We start from the raw sequence: 20,078 nt of genomic DNA, 5'->3' as shown, positions 1-20,078 counted from the left end.
AATCAGCCTGTGGCACTGCTCAGTAGAGTTGGGCCGAACCTCCAATTTTAGGTTCGCGAACCTGGTTCGCGAACTTCCGCGGAAGGTTCGGTTCGCGTTAAAGTTCGCGAACCGCAATAGACTTCAATGGGGATGCGAACTTTGAAAAAAAAAAATAATTATGCTGGCCACAAAAGTGATGGAAAAGATGTTTCAAGGGGTCTAACACCTGGAGGGGAGCATGCCAAAAGTCCCGGGGAAAAATCTGGATTTGACGCAAAGCAGCGTTTTAAGGGCAGAAATCACATTGAATGCTAAATGACAGGCCTAAAGTGCTTTCAAACATCTTGCATGTGTATACATCAATCAGGTAGTGTAATTAAGGTACTGCTTCACACTGACACACCAAACTCACTGTGTAACGCACCGCAGTGGCAGGTTCACTGAACACAACAGGTATGCAGTGGCGGGTTCACTGAACAGGTATACAGTGGCGGGTCCACTGAACAGAACAGGTATGCAGTGGCGGGTTCACTGAACAGGTATACAGTGGCGGGTCCACTGAACAGAACAGGTATGCAGTGGCGGGTTCACTGAACAGGTATACAGTGGCGGGTCCACTGAACAGAACAGGTATGCAGTGGCGGGTTCACTGAACAGGTATACAGTGGCGGGTCCACTGAACAGAACAGGTATGCAGTGGCGGGTTCACTGAACAGGTATGCAGTGGCGGGTTCACTGAACAGGTATGCAGTGGTGGGTTCACAGAACAGGTATGCAGTGGTGGGTTCACAGCACAGGTATGCAGTGGTGGGTTCAATGAACAGGTATACAGTGGCGGGTCCACTGAACAGAACAGGTATGCAGTGGCAGGTTCACTGAACAGGTATGCAATGGTGGGTTCACAGCACAGGTATGCAGTGGTGGGTTCACAGAACAGGTATGCAGTGGTGGGTTCACAGCACAGGTATGCAGTGGTGGGTTCAATGAACAGGTATACAGTGGCGGGTCCACTGAACAGAACAGGTATGCAGTGGCAGGTTCACTGAACAGGTATGCAGTGGTGGGTTCACAGCACAGGTATGCAGTGGTGGGTTCACTGAACAGGTATGCAGTGGTGGGTTCACAGCACAGGTATGCAGTGGTGGGTTCACAGCACAGGTATGCAGTGGTGGGTTCACAGAACAGGTATGCAGCCAAACAGGAACAAGTTAAGCCTAACTAATCTTTCCCTGAGAGACAGTCTGCAGCAGCTCGCCCTACTCTCACTAACGCAGGCAGCACACGAGTGACCGTAATGGCCGCCGCTGCCTTATATAAGGGGGGGTGGGGCTCCAGGGGCTAGTGTAGCCTAATTGGCTACACTGGGCCTGCTGACTGTGATGTAGAGGGTCAAAGTTGACCCTCCATGTGCATTATGGGGCGAACCGAACTTCCGCAAAGGTTCGCCTGCGGGACGCGAACGCGAACCACCGAAGTTCGCGTGGAACCGTTCGCAGGCGAACCGTTCGGCCCAACTCTACTGCTCAGGTGTTATGGAGGCCCAGGATGCTTCGATAGCGGTCTTAAGCTCATCCAGAGTGTTGGGTCTTGCGTCTCTCAACTTTCTCTTCACAATATCCCACAGATTCTCTATGGGGTTCAGGTCAGGAGAGTTGGCAGGCCAATTGAGCACAGTAAGACCATGGTCAGTAAACCATTTACCAGTGGTTTTGGCACTGTGAGCAGGTGCCAGTACTTTGTTGCTGCTTCTCTGTAGCCCAGGTCGGGCGCTTCTGCCGCTGTTTCTGGTTCAAAAGTGGCTTGACCTGGGGAATGCGGCACCTGTAGCCCATTTCCTGCACACGCCTGTACACGGTGGCTCTGGATGTTTCTACTCCAGACTCAGTCCACTGCTTCCGCAGGTCCCCCAAGGTCTGGAATCGGTCCTTCTCCACAATCTTTCTCAGGGTCCGGTAACCTCTTCTCGTTGTGCAGCGTTTTCTGCCACACTTTTTCCTTCCCACAGACTTCCTACTGAGGTGCCTTGACACAGCCCTCTGGGAACAGCCTATTCATTCAGAAATTTCTTTCTGTGTCTTACCCTCTTGCTTGAGGGTGTCGATGATGGCCTTCTGGACAGCAGTCAGATCGGCAGTCTTACCCATGATTGCGGTTTTGAGTAATGAACCAGGCTGGGAGTTTTTAAAAGCCTCGGGAATCTTTTGCAGGTATTTAGAGTTAATTAGTTGATTCAGATGATTAGGTTAATAGCTCGTTTAGAGAACTTTTTCATGATATGCTAATTGTTTGAGATAGGAATTTTGGGTTTTCATGAGCGGTATGCCAAAATCATCAATATTAAAACAATAAAAGGCTTGAACTACTTCAGTTGTGTGTAATGAATCTAAAATATATGAAAGTCTAATGTTTATCAGTACATTACAGAAAATAATGAACTTTTATCACAATATGCTCATTTTTTGAGAAGGGCCTGTACATACACACATACACATGTCTACCTCATAATGTCACCTCGGGTACTTACACTAATAACCTGTATGAGCAGCCTACACAGATGTGTTCATATGTACAACTGGTGTAGGTACCCCACACATTTGGCCTTGCCACAGTTCTGAGTCTAGCCGTCATATTTGTGGATGTGTAGAAGCAACCATCTCACTTTTGTATTTTATTTTTTAGAATTGTGTCCGCTGGCTTCATGTGAGTGCATTCAGTGGCATACCCAGGGTATTTGGCACCCGGTGCTGATCATCCACAGTCACCCCCCCCCCCCCCCCCGTAATTGGGGGTACGTTGCGCGCAAAATGTGTGTGGTCATAGACCAAAATGTGGGTGTGGTCACGGGTGGAGACAAGTTTACATGAACTTAGCAATGGTGGGACATTAGATTTGGACAGTGGTGGCAAAAAGTCACTTATCTATCGCAAAGTGCCAACAGCAATTTAAACTAAATACAAACATTTGAACTCATACATGAACATTATGGAAAATCCAAATTGAAAATAAACTGTGAAGATAAACAATTTCACCCATCCTACTCCTGAAAAATGTATTTTTTTTTTTTTTTTAGAACCCCCCAGTTTTATTTTCTGTTTTAAAAAGCTAAAAAAAAGTAGGTTTAATGCTATTGTCTCATATGATGATGATTCAGCTTTTCCCATAGTCTCGCAGTTAGCAATCATGAGGCCCCCAACAAGACAAATTCAGCAATCTTGAGGCCCCCAACAAGTCAAATTCAGCAATCATGAGGCCACCAACAAGACAAATTCAGCAATCTTGAGGCCCCCAACAAATCATGAGGCCCCCAACAAGACAAATTCAGCAATCATGAGGCCACCAACAAGACAAATCCAGTAACCATGAGTCCCCCAACAAGACAAATTCAGCAGTCATGAGGCACATAAATAGACAGCATTTCACAAACACCTCTCACCTGGCTTCTGAATTCTCCTCTACTGGCTGCTGTGCCTGGCTGGCAATACTATTTTTGTCTGGATTGGGGATGATGTGTGGGCTGAAAGGCCTGACAGTGATGCTGTGGCCTGACTGGCGGTGATGCTGTGGCTGGGCTGGCTGGCGGTGATGCTGTGGCTGGCCTGACTGGCGGTGATGCTGTGGCTGGGCTGGCTGGCGGTGATGCTGTGGCTGGGCTGGCTGGCGGTGATGCTGTGGCTGGGCTGGCTGGTTGAAGTAAATGCTAGCCTGACTGGTGGTGATGCTGTGGCCTTTTTGCCAGTTATTTTGGGCAGGTTGGCTGTTGGTTATGTTGGGCTGGCTGGCCTAGATAGTTTAGGTAGTGAGAGGTGCCACCTAGTTTAGGTAGTGCCAGGAGCCCTCCAGTTTAGGTAGTGACAGGAGCCCCCCAGTTTAGATAGTGACAGGAGCCCCCCAGTTTAGGTAGTGACAGGAGCCCCCCAGTTTAGGTAGTTACAGGAGCCCCCCCAGCTCAATTAGTGACTGGAGCCCCCCAGTTCAGTTAGTGACAGGTACCCCCCAGTTTAGGTAGTGACAGGAGCCCCCAGTGTATGTAGTGACAGGTGCCCCCCCAGTTTAGGTAGTGACAGGAGCCCCCCAGTTTAGGTAGTGACAGGTGCCCCCCAGTTCAGGTAGTCACAGGAGCTCCCAGTTCAGTTAGTGACTAGCGACCCCCAGGTTAGATAGTGACAGCGACCCCCAGGTTAGATAGTGACAGCGACCCCCAGGTTAGATAGTGACAGTGACCCCCGGTTAGATAGTGACAGGGACTCCCTAGGTTAGATAGCGACAGGTGCCCCCCAGGTTAGATAGCGACAGGGACCCCCCAGGTTAGATAGTGACAGGGACCTCCCTTTAGATCGGGACCCCCCAGGTTAGATAGTGACAGCGATCCCCCAGGTTAGATAGCGACAGGGATCCACCAGGTTAGATGGCGACAGGGATCCACCAGGTTAGATGGTGACAGCGACCCCCCAGGTTAGATAGTGACAGCGACCCCCAGGTTAGATAGTGACAGGGACCCCCAGGTTAGATAGTGACCCCTAGGTTAGATAGTGACAGCAACCCCCAGGTTAGATAGTGACAGGGACCCCCAGTTAGATAGTGACCCCCAGGTTAGATAGTGACAGCGACCCCCAGGTTAGATAGTGACAGCGACCCCCAGGTTAGATAGTGACAGCGACCCCCAGGTTAGATAGTGACAGCGACCCCCAGGTTAGATAGCGACAGCGACCCCCCAGGTTAGATAGCGACAGCGACCCCCCAGGTTAGATAGCGACAGCGACCCCCCAGGTTAGATAGCGACAGCGACCCCCCAGGTTAGATAGCGACAGCGACCCCCCAGGTTAGATAGCGACAGCGACCCCCAGGTTAGATAGCGACAGGGACCCCCCAGGTTAGATAGTGCCCCCCAGGTTAGATAGCGACAGGGACCCCCCAGGTTAGATAGTGACAGCGACCCCCCAGGTTAGATAGTGACAGCGACCCCCAGGTTAGATAGTGACAGCGACCCCCAGGTTAGATAGTGACAGGGACCCCCCAGGTTAGACAGTGACCCCCCCAGGTTAGATAGTGACCCCCCCCAGGTTAGTGACAGGGACCCCAGGTTAGATAGAGACACCCAGGTTAGATAGCAACAGGGACCCCCCAGGTTAGATAGCGACAGGGACCCCCCAGGTAAGATAGCGACAGGGACCCCCCAGGTTAGATAGCGACAGGGACCCCCCAGGTTAGATCGTGACAGCGACCCCCCAGGTTAGATAGTGACAGCGACCCCCCAGGTTAGATAGTGACAGCGACCCCCCAGGTTAGATAGTGACAGCGACCCCCAGGTTAGATAGTGACAGCGACCCCCCAGGTTAGATAGTGACAGCGACCCCCAGGTTAGATAGTGACAGCGACCCCCCTGGTTAGATAGTGACAGCGACCCCTGGTTAGATAGTGACCCCCAGGTTAGATAGTGACAGCAACCCCTGGTTAGATAGTGACCCCCCAGGTTAGATAGTGACAGGGACCCCCCAGGTTAGATAGTGACAGCGACCCCTGGTTAGATAGTGACCCCCAGGTTAGATAGTGACAGCAACCCCTGGTTAGATAGTGACCCCCCAGGTTAGATAGTGACAGGTGCCCCCCAGGTTAGATAGCGACAGGTGCCCCCCAGGTTAGATAGTGACAGGGGCCCCCCAGGTTAGATAGTGACAGTGACCCCTGGTTAGATAGTGACCCCCAGGTTAGATAGTGACAGGGAGGGACCCCCCCAGGTTAGACAGTGACCCCCCCAGGTTAGATAGTGACCCCCAGGTTAGATAGCGACAGGGACCCCCCAGGTTAGATAGCGACAGGGACCCCCCAGGTTAGACAGTGACAGGGACCCCCCCAGGTTAGATAGTGACCCCCAGGTTAGATAGTGACAGGGGCCCCAGGTTAGATAGCGGCAGGGACCCCAGGTTAGATAGCGGCAGGGACCCCCGGTGCCCTTAACTCACCAGCAGCCCAACTTCAGACCTCAGTATCAGCCGGCGACCAGTTAGAGTAGGCGCACCGATCTCGGTATACACCACGCTGTATATGGGGAAGTGATGTCACTTCCGCATAACAGTGCGGTGTCCGCTAGGTCCTAGCGCCCGCATAGTGGTCGCCGGCTGGTCGGAGGTCTGAAGTTGGGCTGGGCTGCTCCTGCCTGGCAGCGCGGACGGCTGGGCGGGTGTCAGCGAGTACGGCGGAGGGGGGGGGGGGGTGTCAGAGGGGACGGCCGCGGGGGGGCAGCGGGCGGCGAGGTGTAAAATTTTGCAACACAGGGCAGCGGCAGGGACGGCAACACAGGACTCCGGGTGTCACCCCCTACTGTGAAGACACCCGGTGCGGGCCGCCCCTGCCGCTCGACGGTAGGTACGCCACTGAGTGCATTCTGCCCCTAGGCCAACTTTCTTGTGACATGTGCAGCACCCTCCTTCAAGGAGCAGCACCCCCTCCTATTCCTTGTCCTGCCCCCTACTTCCATGTCTAACATTCATGTACAGCAGCCTCTTCAGTTCTATACAGATCCCCTGAGCAGCAGCTCAGCTCCCTATGTTCATTTGTTGCTCTTTATTTGCAGCTTCCATATTCCATTTGCAGCCTCTTCAAGTTCATCCATATGCAGCAATCCCTCTTCCGAGTCCAGCCGCTCCGTGGCCAGCTGCCACCCAAGGCCTGGGCCTCTGTGGCCTTTCCAAAAATTCAGCACTGTTGGTTCTGTAGGCTGCAAGAGAAAAAGAGAATGAATTGGCTTGACATGAAGCTTTATACCATTTTAACCTTTTGTTCATGGGAAACCGAATACTCAGCTCATGGTGGTGGTGGGAGAGCCAGAGGCTGCAGCAGGGAGTGAAATCTTGCTGCACTTTTACACAGCAGTGATTAGAGCTGTAGTAAATAACTCTTTCATTATCTCTACGCATAGTGCTATCACTTTACACTGTGACAAAAACAGTGTGACTGGGTCAGCTCAAGGAATGTGCAAACTCATCCCCATGTCTTCCCTATCGAAGCCATCATCAACCATTGCCCTAGTGGAATGACTCAGGTGTCTGGTATAGCGAGGGCAATGCACAGTGTGCTGAAAGCAGTGAAGTGTAGCACATAATACCTGCCTTGGGGGTTCTGTAAGCAGTGGCGTGACTAAGGGGCTTGGTGCTCCAGTGCGGGTTTTGCATGGGGCCCCAAGCACTCTATTGATATGTAGCCCCCGAATCTGCCAAGGACAGCTGCAGTGCCAGAGAGGTGTAGAGTTAGGAAACAGTTTGCTATAGATTACCACTATTCAATTCACATATAGAAGTTATCATTACCAGCATAGCACCATTGAAAAGCAAATAAGATGGATGAAGGAGGGCCCCGAATGGAATGGAATGTATACAGCGTACAAAAAGGCAGTATGTTTAATGAACTTCCGAGGCCAACTCAAAAAAAGTTAAATATCTGCATCACATTTGAAGGCACGAAGGTGCCGTTCTGCCGGGTCCCCGCCGCTTAATAGCCCCCCGGGCGACCCCACGGCCCGGGTCGGGCTCTCCTGCCTCCACTAACATGGCCGCATGAGCTGGCCGTGGCTGCGCAGTCCGCATAGCCGCGAGTGCAGCTGCGCAGCTCTAGGGCCAACCCCCGATCCACGCTACAGGCTGTTTCCTGCAGCGTGGATCGGGGGGTAGGCCCTAGAGCTGCGCAGCCGCACTCGCGGCTATGCGGACTGCGCAGCCACGGCCAGCTCATGCGGCCATGTTAGTGGAGGCAGGAGAGCCCGACCCGGGCCGTGGGGTTGGGAGCCGGCCCGGGGTGGGGACCCGGCGGAACGGCACGGAGGGCGTGGAAGGCGTCTTTCGTGCCTTCAAATGTGATGCAGATATTTAACTTTTTTTTTAGTTGGCCTCGGAAGTCCTTTAAAGAGAGACTGAAGCCCACAAAAAATTGCTTTTTTTACCTGGTAGTTTGCTTCAGTACTCTCAGTAGATGTAAACCGCCACATCCCCGAGCCAAAACGAGGGCTTTAGACCCCCTAATCCTCGGGGGGGCAATCCGGGCAGCGCTTCCTGAAAGAGGCAGAGCTTTGTGCTGTAGCTCTGCCTCTACTGATGTAAATAGCCGTGGATCTTCGCCTCTCCACCGCCCCGCTAAGTCTTCCTTCACAGAGAGGGGCGGGGAGAGGCTGAGATCTGCACGGCGATTCACATCAGTAGAGGCAGAGCTGCGGCTCAAAGCTCTACCTCCCCGGGCAGCAAAATCCACAACCAAGAAAGTCGTGGGATTTTGCCCAGGGATTTGGGGGGTATAAACCCCTCGTTTTGGCTCGGGGGTGCGGCGGTTTACATCTACTGAGACTACTGAAGCAAACCACCAAGTAAAAATAGCAATTTTTGTTCTCTTTAAAAAGGGCGTAAATGCCCTAGGTTAAATGGTACAAAACTGTGCATTTGGGTTAGGTACAATGTACTCGTGACCAGTGCAGTTTCTCTCATACGGAAAATCCACACCAAAGCTCAGTGGTTTCTACGATTTGACAGTTAAAGTGGACCTGAACTCTAAACTTTCTCTCTAAACTTCCTCTAAAAGATAAGCATCAGCCTAATAACCTTTAAAGAAAAACATTTCTTTGTTACAGCTGATACAAATCCTACAATAAATCTGCAGTGTGTCTACTTCCTGCTTTCATGGAAGCAGACATATTCCTAATATCCTGTGCTTTAAAATTAGCATATCTGCCATCTCTGCCATGGAAGTTAGGTGACCCAGGGGAGAGATCAAATTACAACTTGTGATTAGACACTGATGGGGGGAATTAGATGGGTTAAACTCTCTAAATACATACAGGGTGCATGTCTCTCTGTTTTCCTTCTGTCCTGTGCAAGAGTTCAGGTCCACTTTAAGGGCTATTGCACACCAAAACCCGCTAGCAGATCCGCAAAATGCTAGCAGATTTTTAAACGCTTTTTTAATTTTTATGAGGCGTTTTGCTAGCGTTTTGCGGATTGCTGCTGCGGTTTTCAGTATAGTAGATTTCATATATTGTTACAGTAAAGCTGTTACTGAACAGCTTCTGTAACAAAAACGCCTGCAAAACCGCTCTGAAGTGCCGTTTTTCAGAGCGGTTTGCGTTTTTCCTATACTTTACATTGGAGGCAGAAACGCACCCGCAATCCAAAAAATGCCTCACCCAGGCATTTTTCGTTTCTGCAAAACGCCTGCCGCTCTGGTGTGCACCACCCCATTGAGATACATTGACCAAGCAGATCCGCAGCCGCAAGCGGATCTGAAAACGCCCAAAAAGCCGCTCGGTGTGCACCAGCCCTAACTGGAGGGGAACCTAAAGGGAATCTCATTATCCATGCAGCCCAGATACGATTGAACCTCCATAGATTGAACTTCAGAGAATATGAAATCTGCTCCATGTGGTGGATCCACCACATTCTGTCATGTAAAACACGATGGGGAGGCAGAGGACCCTTCCCATGTCTGGCTATTATGCATTTAGTATTTGCACAGAATATTCTGATGTTTGGTAAGCTGGGGGATCTTCTGGCCAAACAAAGCTATATGTGGATCCAGTTCAATCTGTGTTTGCAACAGTTCCTCTTTAAGGAGATCTCTCTGACCTCACATCTTAAAATTTAAAACGCATACAATTAAGAAGTTCTTTTCTTCTGGAGTAAAATGAGCCATACATTACTTTTCTCCTATGTTGCTGTCACTTACAGTAAGTATTATATTAGAAATCTGACATTACCAACAGATTTTGGGCTAGTCAATCTCTCCATAGGGGATTCTTAGCCATGCCCTTATTCTTTATAAAGACACTCCCTGAAAAAGATTTATACAAAGATGCTGCACAGCCTCCCTGCTCACTGCACACTTTTGTGGCAGTTGGACAGAGCAACTGCTATTCACTAAGTGCTTTTAAAAATAAAGAAAACCCTGAGAACCCCCCATAAGAAGATGAGCTAGTCCAAAATCTGTCAGTAATGTCAGATTTCTACTACTTACTGTAAGTGACAGCAACATAGGAGGAAAGTAATTTATGGCTCATTTTACTTAGGAAGAAACGTACTTCTTATTTGTATATGTTTACATGTATTTAAAATTTTAAGATTTTCGTGAAAGAGGTCCTTTAAAGGGAACCTGAAGCGGGAAGTATATTCAGGTTGCCATATTTATTTCCTTTTAGGCAATACCAGTTGTCTGACAGCCCTGCTGATTTATTTGGCTGCAGTAGTGTCTAAATCACACCAGAAACAAGTATGCAGCTAATCTTGTCAGATCTGACAATAATGTCAGAAACGCCTGATTTGCTGCATGCTTATTCAGGGCTGTAAGAATTAAGCCTCATCTACACGGCACAATTTTCCATCAGATAGATGGATCTATTAGATAGATCTTATAAGAAATTGCATCGTGTGTAGACGTCCACATTGTTTCATATAAATTTTGCGATAGATTTTGCTTGGATAAGTCCCCAAAATCTATTGCAAAATCTAACGCAATCCGAATGGCCCATCTGGAAATTATCTAATAGATCGTCTAATAGATCTGATCTGATGGAAAATTGTACCATGTAGATGAGGCTTAAAGAGAATCTGTATTGTTAAAATTGCACAAAAGTAAACATACCAGTGCGTTAGGGGACATCTCCTATTACCCTCTGTCACAATTTCGCCGCTCCTCGCCGCATTAAAAGTAGTCAAAAACAGTTTTAAAAAGTTTGTTTGTAAACAAACAAAATGGCCACCAAAACAGGAAGTAGGTTGATGTACAGTATGTCCACACATAAAAAATACATCCATACACAAGCAGGCTGTATACAACATTCCTTTTGAATCTCAAGAGATCATTTGTGTGTTTCTTTCCCCCTGCAGCTCTCATCCACTGAAGAGTTACAAGCTAATTGCTTCTTCCTGCAGACAGCTCTGCCCGTGTCTGTAATTCCTCAGCATGTGACTCCTCAGTATGTGAACAGAGGAGGATTTATCCAGCTTGTCAAAGATAAGAGAGCAGAGAAAAGCTGGCTAATGTAAATAACACACGCACGCACGCACGCACACACGAGTGTGCATAGAGGGGGCCTGGAGGAGGCGTTCATAACAGATCACTAAAGAGTTGGCAGCCTTCCAGACACAGGGCGACAAGCAGGGCCGGATTACTGACCAGGCAACAAAAGCAGTCGCTTGGGGCCCCATTCAGAGTCAAAGGGGCCCCATCAGCACATTAACCAGCCCTTGCCATCCTGTCAACGGTGGCTGGATGGTGTAATGGTTAAAGGGACTCTGAGCAGTGCAGTAACTATGGAAAGATGCATATCATTTTAAAGCTCTCTTTCTCCTCTTTCCAATGATATATAAATGTCCGTCCTATGCCTTTTAGTTTTCGCTATTTTTGCAATAGAAATCACGGCCACAGGACGACTTTTCTCCAAAGTCGGCAGCTCGATTCAGCCCAATGCAATGAAATATAAGGAACCCAGGGGGATATAATTACAAACATCATGCTGGTAGGTGTGAGGATGTAATTAATTAGTTGTGGGTATGCTTAAAGGCATACACACAGGCACTACTCGGGGTCCCTTTAAGGGCTCTGCCTCTGACACAGGAGATCAGGGTTCGAATCTCGGCTCTGCCTGTTCAGTAAGCCAGCAGCTATTCAGTATGAAACCTTAGGCAAGTCTCTCTAACACTGCTACTGCCTATAGGGCGCGTCCTAGTGGCTGCAGCTCTGTCGCTTTGAGTCTGCCAGGAGAAAAGCGCAAAATAAATGTTATTTGTCTTGTCAAATGATGCCGTGCGCTGCTGATTGTCTTCAGAGCCAGGCTTTCCTCCTAGGTCCCCCTTCTGCTACTGTGCGCTCTGCCGCTGCCCACTCTGCCCTCCCTTCCCACAGATAACCACAGCTGCAGCAAGAATGATAGCAGCAGATGGCAAACGCTCACTCACCTATCCATGATCCAAGCGATAGAGATCCTGTCATCTGAAACCCATCTGTCTCTTCTACAGTGCAGCCGCTCGCTCTGAACTTCCTGATTCTTAGATCAGACAAGAAGTAGGAAGTAGTAATAGTAGTAGTAACAGAGCGGCAGCACTCTAGAGGAGACAGATGGGCTCCAGATGACGGGACCTCTATTGCTTGGATCGCAATAGGTGAATGTGAGTCATCTGGTGCTGTCATTCTCTCCCGCTGTGGCTGCCTTCTTTGCTGGACTATCGTATTCACTGGGATGGAGGCTGCATGGTGGCTGTCTAGTTTGGGAGGAAATCGGTTGTTCGGTGGTGGGGGTGGTTATGTAATTCTGTCTGGGGAACGGCTTCCGGTTTGGCGGTGTCCAGAGCTTTCTGCTATTGCCAGGCTGGAGATGCAGGGGGAAAGTGCTGCTGCTGTGATATCTGGCGCCCTCTTCACAGGGGTGCCCTAGCCCCTGAGTGCAAATGACCCAGCCATTTATCTCTCACTCTGCATTTTGCCGCTACTATTCCCTGCATTGTGCACCCACAGAGGAAAGCGGGCTGTTGCCCATAGGCAACCAGTAGCTCGGCTGCCCCGGTGTGTGCGGCATGTTGCTGTGCAGCTGCATCTTCTGATTCTATTACGACATGATGGGGGGCCCAAATCAGTTACTTTGCTTAGGGCCCCATTTAGCCTTAATCCGGCTCTGGCGACAAGTCCCACAGGGGAAAGATACATTGATTTATTACGAGATCGTGATAGTAGAAAGTGCTGCAGTAAGCCCGAGCACATTAGAATAGGTTTAGGAACTTGTAGGATGGTAGAAAACAGGATGACATTTTTGTTACAGAGTCTCTTTAAGAGGCAGAGCATCAGCAGCCAGGCAACTGGTATTGCTTAAAAGGAAATAAATATGGCAGCCTCCATATACCTCTGGCTTCAGGTTTCCTTTAAAACAGTTATCCCAAATATCAGGAATGAGGGGCAATGACACAACAAGTGTGCTGTATTACTGTCTGAGCAGTGGAAGCACTGAACAGATGGGGACCTACAGATTTTTGATAGGGTTTTAGGTGTTTGATACCATTCATAGAATATTTTATACATTTTATCCTTAATAATAATGTTGGTGGAGGTTTTTGCCATGTATTCAAAGAGTATGGCCTCAATTCACTAAGCTTATCTCCTGTCTTTAATAACGTTTCTAGAGTGATCACCATGGTGATGATGCATGTAGTGTACAGGAAATATTTTACCTCAGGCAAACTTAAAGTTCACTCTTCTGTCTTTATGTTAACTCTTCAATCCTTAAAATAACTCCAGAATTCTAAAGTTAAAGACAGGCTGTTAATTAACTGCATGTGAAAATAACTACAGAGGAGGTAACAACTACAGAGGAGGTAACTTAAAGGGAACCAGAGACGAAGCACCCTCTTGTATTTTACCATATATATCAATGGGAACATGACAGGAAACACCTATCCTGCTCTTTGTTTCATTCTTCTCTGTGAAATCTGCCTGTTATCAGTCCTGATAAGAATCCCCGACTGAGCATTCAGTCTAGCTTTCACCAGAATGATTATAGCTGAGTCAATCTTCTGTGATGTCTTTTCAAGCCCAAGTCTGTCCCCTTGTGGCTCTGCTTTGCTGCTTCGAGGATAAATAGCAGCAAACAGAGCCACAAGGGGGCAGACTTGGGCTTGAAAAGACACCACAGGCGACTGACTCCGCTATAATCATTCCGGGAAAAGCTAGACTGAATGCTCAGTCGGGGATTCTTATCAGGGCTGATAACAGGCAGATTTAGCAGAGAAGAATGAAGCAGAGCAGGGTAGGTGTTTACCGTCATGTTCCCATTGATATATATGGTAAAATACATGAGGGTGCTTCGTCTCTGGTTCTCTTTAAGGAATGAAGAGATAAGATAACTCTCTCACTGTGCCGTGGCAAGTTTTCTCTTGCCTTATTATCTCCAGCATGATCTTAGTGAATTGAGGCCAAAGTCTCAGTCAACGGGAGTAGGAGGGTTCAGGATTGCATTTGTTCCCTAACCCCAGTCATTTTGCTCTGCTGTATCACCTTTCTATAGAGCAGGGGTGCCAAACTCAATCACGTAAGGGGCCGAAATCCATAATGGGCTAAAATCTAAAGCATGGTCTAAGTCATGTGCCTAATTGTTGATTAATATTCAACATTTATTGAAGTGGCATAATCATAACCCCCTTGGGTGCCCTGCTCCTCCCCTTCTGCAGAGTAGTGCAGTGGAGCAGTTTAATATTTACCTGTTCTTCCCAGCAGCCACACGTGCTATGCTGCATACCTCTGACTCCAAATGCATGTCATGTGACCAGGAGATGGAAATACAGAACCATACAGCGTGCAGCTGCTGAGCACAATAGAAGAGACTTAATATAGCGCTGGAGAAGGTAAATATTACACTGCTCCGCTATGCTACTCTGCTAGGTAGTGTGTGTGTGTGTGTGTGTGTGTGTGTGTGTGTGTGTGTGTGCGCGTGTGCGTGCGTGCGTGCGTGTGTGTGTGTAAGGAGGGAAGGTTGTAAGTGTGTGTTTTTTTCCCTACCTACATAGCGGGGTGTTTGGATTTCAGGAATGTGCCCAATGGTAATTTTGATGGGGGTCCTGTGGGTTGTTGCTTCACCCCGGCTCAAACCGAAAATGTTCCAACATGGGTGTCCGCAGAAAAATTTTCCAGGAGGGGGCAAAGAGGAGGGGGGAATGGTGCAGCGCACAAAGCGCACCAAAAATTGGGGGTATGTTGCGCCAAAAAATGGGTGTGATCATGGACCAGAATGTTGGTGTGGTCACGGGTGAAGCCAAATTTACATGAACTTAGCAATGGTGGGACATTAGACTAGGACAGTGGTGGCAAACCTTTTGGAGGCCGAGTGCCCAAAGTGCAACCCAAAAGTCATGTATCTATCGCAAAGTGCCAACACGGCAATTTAAACTAAATACAAATGTTTTAACTCATACATGAACATTATGGAAAATCCAAGTTGAAAATAAACTGTGAAGATAAACAATTTCATCCATCCTACTCCTGAAAAATGTATTCATTTTTTTTAGAACCTCCCAGTTTTATTTTCTGTTTTAAATAGCTAAAACAGTAGGTTTAATGCTATTGTCTCATATGATGATGATTCAGCTTTTCCCATAGTCTCGCAGTTAGCAATCATGTGACCCCCAACAAGACTAATTAAGCAATCATGAGGCCCCCAACAAATCATGAGGTCCCCAACAAGACAAATTCAGCAATCATGAGGCCCCAACGAGACAAATTCAGCAATCATGAGGCCCCCATCAAGCCAAATTCAGCAGTCACGAGGCACATAAATATACAGCATTTCTTATAAATAGGCAGAATGCCCCCTTAATATGGTAGACACCTCCCACCTGGCTTCTGAATTCTCCTCTACTGGCTGCTGTGCTTGGCTGGCCTGGCAACACTGTTTTTGGCTGGCTTGGAGATGATGTGTGGGCCGAAAGGCCTGGCAGTGATGCTGTAGCTGATGCTGTGGCTGGGTTGGTGGTGATGCTGTGGCTGGGTTGGCTGGCGGTGATGCTGGGCTGTGCTTGGCAGGTTGGAGTAAATGCTGGCCTGACTGGTGGTGATGCTGTGGCCTTTTTGGCAGTTATTCTGGGCTGATTGGCTGGTGGTGATGCTGGGCTGGCTGGCCTGGATAGTTTAGGTAGTGACAGGTGCCCCTTAGTTTAGATAGCGCCAGGACTCAGGAGCCCTCCAGCTTAGGTAGTGACAGGTGCCTCCTAATTTAGTTAGTGACAGGAGCCCCCCGAGTTTAGGTAGTGACAGAGACCCCACAGTTTAGGTAGTGACAGGAGCCCCCCAGTTCAGGTAGTGACAGGGATCCCACAGTTTAGGTGGTGACAGAAGCCCCCCCAGTTCAGGTAGAGACAGGGACCCCACAGTTTAGGTGGTGACAGGAGCCCACCAGTTCAGGTAGTGACAGGAGCCCACCAGTTCAGGTAGTTACAGGGACCCCCCCAGTTCAGGTAGTGACAGGGACCCCCCCCCCAGTTTAGGTAGTGACAGGGACTCCCCCAGTTTAGGTAGTGACAGGAACACCCCCCGTTTAGGTAGTGACAGGTGCGGCCAGTAGGTACAGTGGCGGGGAAGGGGGGACGTCTCCTCCCCTTTCCTCACTTCGGGGCTCACCCTTCCTCGGTCCACCCTCCATCATTAAGCGGGCAGCAGTGGAGCGGAACATTTCCTCTATTCCCTGCACGAGAGGGAGATCTGTGCATCGCTGGTCTGATGTCACTGCCTAAACCAGACCAGCCGCGCACAGAATCTGTGTTCCGCTCCGCTGCTGCCCGCCGCTGAATTATGTAGGGGGGAGCAAGTAAGGGGGAGCCCCAAGGTGAGGGTCTCCTCTTCTTTGCCACTGTGCCTGCTGCTCCCCCTTCACTGCGCTGAGTAAGGTTGGGGGGTTACCAAGGGGCACCACCACTGATTCGGAGGGGAGGGGCAGCGGCCGGGCAGGGGGAGGCAGCCGACCCAATTTGCCCGACGTGCGGAAGCCCGTGTGTTCCAATCAGAAACACAATCACCGGATTGCTCCTCTGGACAGGAAGGCAGTGTGCTGTCATTCTTTTCCTGCTTACAATTATACACTTTTGAAGCGCTCGAGGGCCGCGTAAAATGGCACGGAGAGCCGCAGTGCCTGGTGTGTGACACCTGTGCTGTGGAGGCTCAGTACAGGCATTGCTGCGCACTCTCTCTTCTCTCTGAAGCAGTGGATTCCGTTTTATGAGAGACAGAGGAACGGCTGAAATTGTGGTTAAAGTGGACCCAAATTAAAAATACAAGATTTCAGAACTAAAATCTATTTTCTAAATTATAATAATAAATAGCAGCTTTTTTCCGCTGCATGATGACAAATATAAAATATTTCACATTTATTGAAGGAACCCCTCCCCTCCTTTCATATTGCCGGGAGAGAATCCGGAAAACTGGTGGAGTAGGTGGTGTCCGGCAAAGGAGGAATTGCTAATGGCTGCCACCTGTATAACCCTAGTTATGCAAAGAGGAGGGTGAAAAGCATGCACTGAAATGCTCAGACTTGAAGGAGTGTTTATTTATCTTTGTATGTGTAAGAGTGGGGCAACTAAATATTTTGAATTAAAAAAATGTTTGGTTTGGGTCCGCTTTAAAGGATGACACTGCTGCTATAAACCTGGCCACAGAGCAGAGATCAGATCAGAATTCCAGTAATTCATAAATTCTGTGCACTTATAGTTTACACGCGGTGACTAAGTGGTTGACACGTTAGCCTTGCGGCATTAGAGTCCCAAGTTCAATACTCGGATGGCGTTTGCTCGGATGGCGTTGCTCTGTACTCCCTGTGAATAGTAGTGAAGTTGTGTCAGCATTAGTCAGCATTATTATTACTGACGCTTGCAAATTAGTTAGCAAGGTAGTTGCCTGAGACATCTAAAGGCAGTGAAGTCACCTACATGAAAAATATATATTTGTTAGCACTGCAAGAGGTAAAGGAAAGTGTTTGGGCAGGTAATTTCATCCCTGACTATGGGACTGCAAAGCACAGTACAAGCACTAGTACTGCCACCCTCAGGGCCTGTTTCCATTTGTGCAAATTCACAGCGTTTCCCAATCCCTGCATGCAAATTCGGACGGGGAATAGCAGCCTATTGAAATCAATAGACTGCTGTCTACAGTGGCGGCTCCAGGAAATTTTTTTAGGGGGTGCTATGCAGGTGCTGGACCAATTTCCGGGGTAGCTGATGAAATGGGTGTGGCTACAACCTGCTGCGCGCGAAGTGCAACGTGTCAAAAAAATGGGCGTGGTCATGACCAGATGAGGGCAGGGCTAACTGTAATTTAAAGTGAGCCCGGGGTGAGAGTGATATGGTGGCTGCCCTATTTATTTCCTTTTAAACAATTCTAGTTGCCTGGCAGCCCTGCTGATCTATTTGGCTGCTGTAGTGAACTGAATTACACCAGAAACAAGCATGCAGCTAATCTTGTCAGTTCTGACAATATTATCAGAAACCCCTGACCTGCTGCATGCTTGTTCAGGGTCTATGGTTGAAAGAATTAGAGGCAGAGGACCAACACGGCAGCCAGGCAGCTGGTATTGCTTAAAAGGAGATAAATATGGCAGCCTCAATATTATTCTCACCTCTGGTTCCCTTTAAAAGTGCAACGCAAAGACAGAGCGCCCAAGTTTTGGTGACCCTTTCCCTAGAAAATTCACATAATTGTGCAGGTTTTCTCAAGAAAATACACGTAATGTGAGCAGATTTGAACAAAAAACACGTTCAATAACCCCAATATGCACAACCGTTATCAGATATGACCCCAATATGAACAATCGTTATCAGATATGACCCCAATATGCACAACTGTTATCAGATATGACCCCAATATGCACAACCGTTATCAGATATGACCCCAATATGCACAACTGTTATCAGATATGACCCCAATATGCACAACCGTTATCAGATATGACCCCAATATGCACAACCGTTATCAGATATGACCCCAATATGCACAACCGTTATCAGATATGACCCCAATATGCACAATCCTCAGCAGATCTGACCACAATATGCACAATGCACAGCAGATCTGACCCCAATATGCACAATGCTCAGCAGTTCTGACCCCAATATGTACAATCCTCAGCAGATCTGACCACAATATGCACAATGCTCAGCAGTTCTGACCCCAATATGCACAATGCTCAGCAGTTCTGACCCCAATATGCACAATGCTCAGCAGTTCTGACCCCAATATGCACAATGCTCAGCAGTTCTGACCCCAATATGCACAATGCTCAGCAGTTCTGACCCCAATATGCACAATGCTCAGCAGTTCTGACCCCAATATGCACAATGCTCAGCAGATCTGACCAGGGCAGTTTCTAGGCTAAATTTCACCCAGGGCGAGGGTGTAAAAATCGCCCCCCCCCCCCCCACCGTGGAGCCAGGTATAGGTGCCCACGGTATAGGTTAGCTACGTAGGTGCCACCAGTATGTGTTAATTAGCTAGATACCTGCAGTATAGGTTAGATAGGTAGATGCCCCCAGTATAGGTTAGATAGGTAGGTGTCTGCTGCATAGGTTAGGTAGGTAAGTGACTGCAGTATAGGTTAGATATGTAGGTGACTGCAGTATAGTTTAGGTAGGTAAGTGACTGCAGTACAGGTTAGATCGGTAGGTGACTGCAGTATAGGTTAGGTAGGTAAGTGACTGCTGTACAGGTTAAATAGGAAGGTGAATGCAGTACAGCTTAGATAGGTAGGTGACAGTATAGGTTAGGTAAATGACTGCAGTATAGGTTAGGTAGGTAAGTGACTGCGGTATAGGTAAGGTAGGTAAGTAATTGCAGTAAAGCTTAGATAGGTAGGTGACTGCAGTATAGGTTAGGTAGGTAAGTGATTGCAGTATAGCTTAGATAAGTAGGTGCCTGCTGTATAGGTTAGGTAGGTAAGTGACTGCAGTATAGGTTAGGAAAGTAAGTGACTGCTGTATAGGTTAGGTAGGTAAGTGATTGCAGTATAGCTTATTAGGAAGGTGATTGCAGTATAGCTTAGATAGGTAGGTGCCAGTATAGGTTAGAAAGGTAGGTGCCTGCAGTATAGCTTAGATAGGTAGGTGACTGCAGTATAGGTTAGGTAGGTAAGTGACTGCAGTATAGGGTAGGTAGGTAAGTGACTGCAGTATAGGGTAGGTAGGTAAGTAACTGCTGTATAGGTTAGGTAGGTAAGTGACTGCAGTATAGGTTAGGTAAGCAGGTGCTGCAGTATAGGTTAGGTAGGTAAGTGACTGCAGTGTAGGTTTGGTAGGTGCTGCAGTATAGATAGGTAGGTAGGTGTTGCAGTATAGATTAGGTAGGTAGGTACTGCAGTATAGATTAGGTAGATAGGTGCTGCAGTATAGATTAGGTAGGTAGGTACTGCAGTATAGATTAGGTAGATAGGTGCTGCAGTATAGATTAGGTAGGTTAGGTAGGTGCTGCAGTATAGATTAGGTAGGTAGGTAGGTGCTGCAGTATAGATTAGGTAGGTAGGCAGTATAGATTAGGTAGGTAGGTGCTGCAGTATAGATTAGGTAGGTAGGTGCTGCAGTATAGATTAGGTAGGTAGGTGCTGC

General features: G+C 48.4%; 1 protein-coding gene and 1 long non-coding RNA gene across 3 annotated transcripts in view; one reads left to right on the top strand and one right to left on the bottom strand.

The window, feature by feature from the left end:
• The window catches only part of LOC137525585 (uncharacterized), a 21,410-nt gene extending 17,713 nt beyond the window's left edge, over positions 1-3,697 (bottom strand). For both annotated transcript variants that reach the window (XR_011022942.1, XR_011022943.1), the window contains exon 1: positions 3,416-3,697. This is a non-coding gene — a long non-coding RNA (uncharacterized lncRNA). The remainder of the gene's footprint in view (positions 1-3,415) is intronic.
• The window catches only part of AQP8 (aquaporin 8), a 142,157-nt gene that overhangs the window by 30,613 nt on the left and 91,466 nt on the right, over positions 1-20,078 (top strand). The window lies entirely within an intron of this gene.

The sequence above is a fragment of the Hyperolius riggenbachi genome, chromosome 7 (genome assembly GCF_040937935.1).
Source record: "Hyperolius riggenbachi isolate aHypRig1 chromosome 7, aHypRig1.pri, whole genome shotgun sequence".
Lineage (NCBI taxonomy): Eukaryota > Metazoa > Chordata > Amphibia > Anura > Hyperoliidae > Hyperolius > Hyperolius riggenbachi.
The sequence above is the reverse complement of the archived record's forward strand: the minus strand, read 5'-3'. Positions and strand labels throughout refer to the sequence as shown.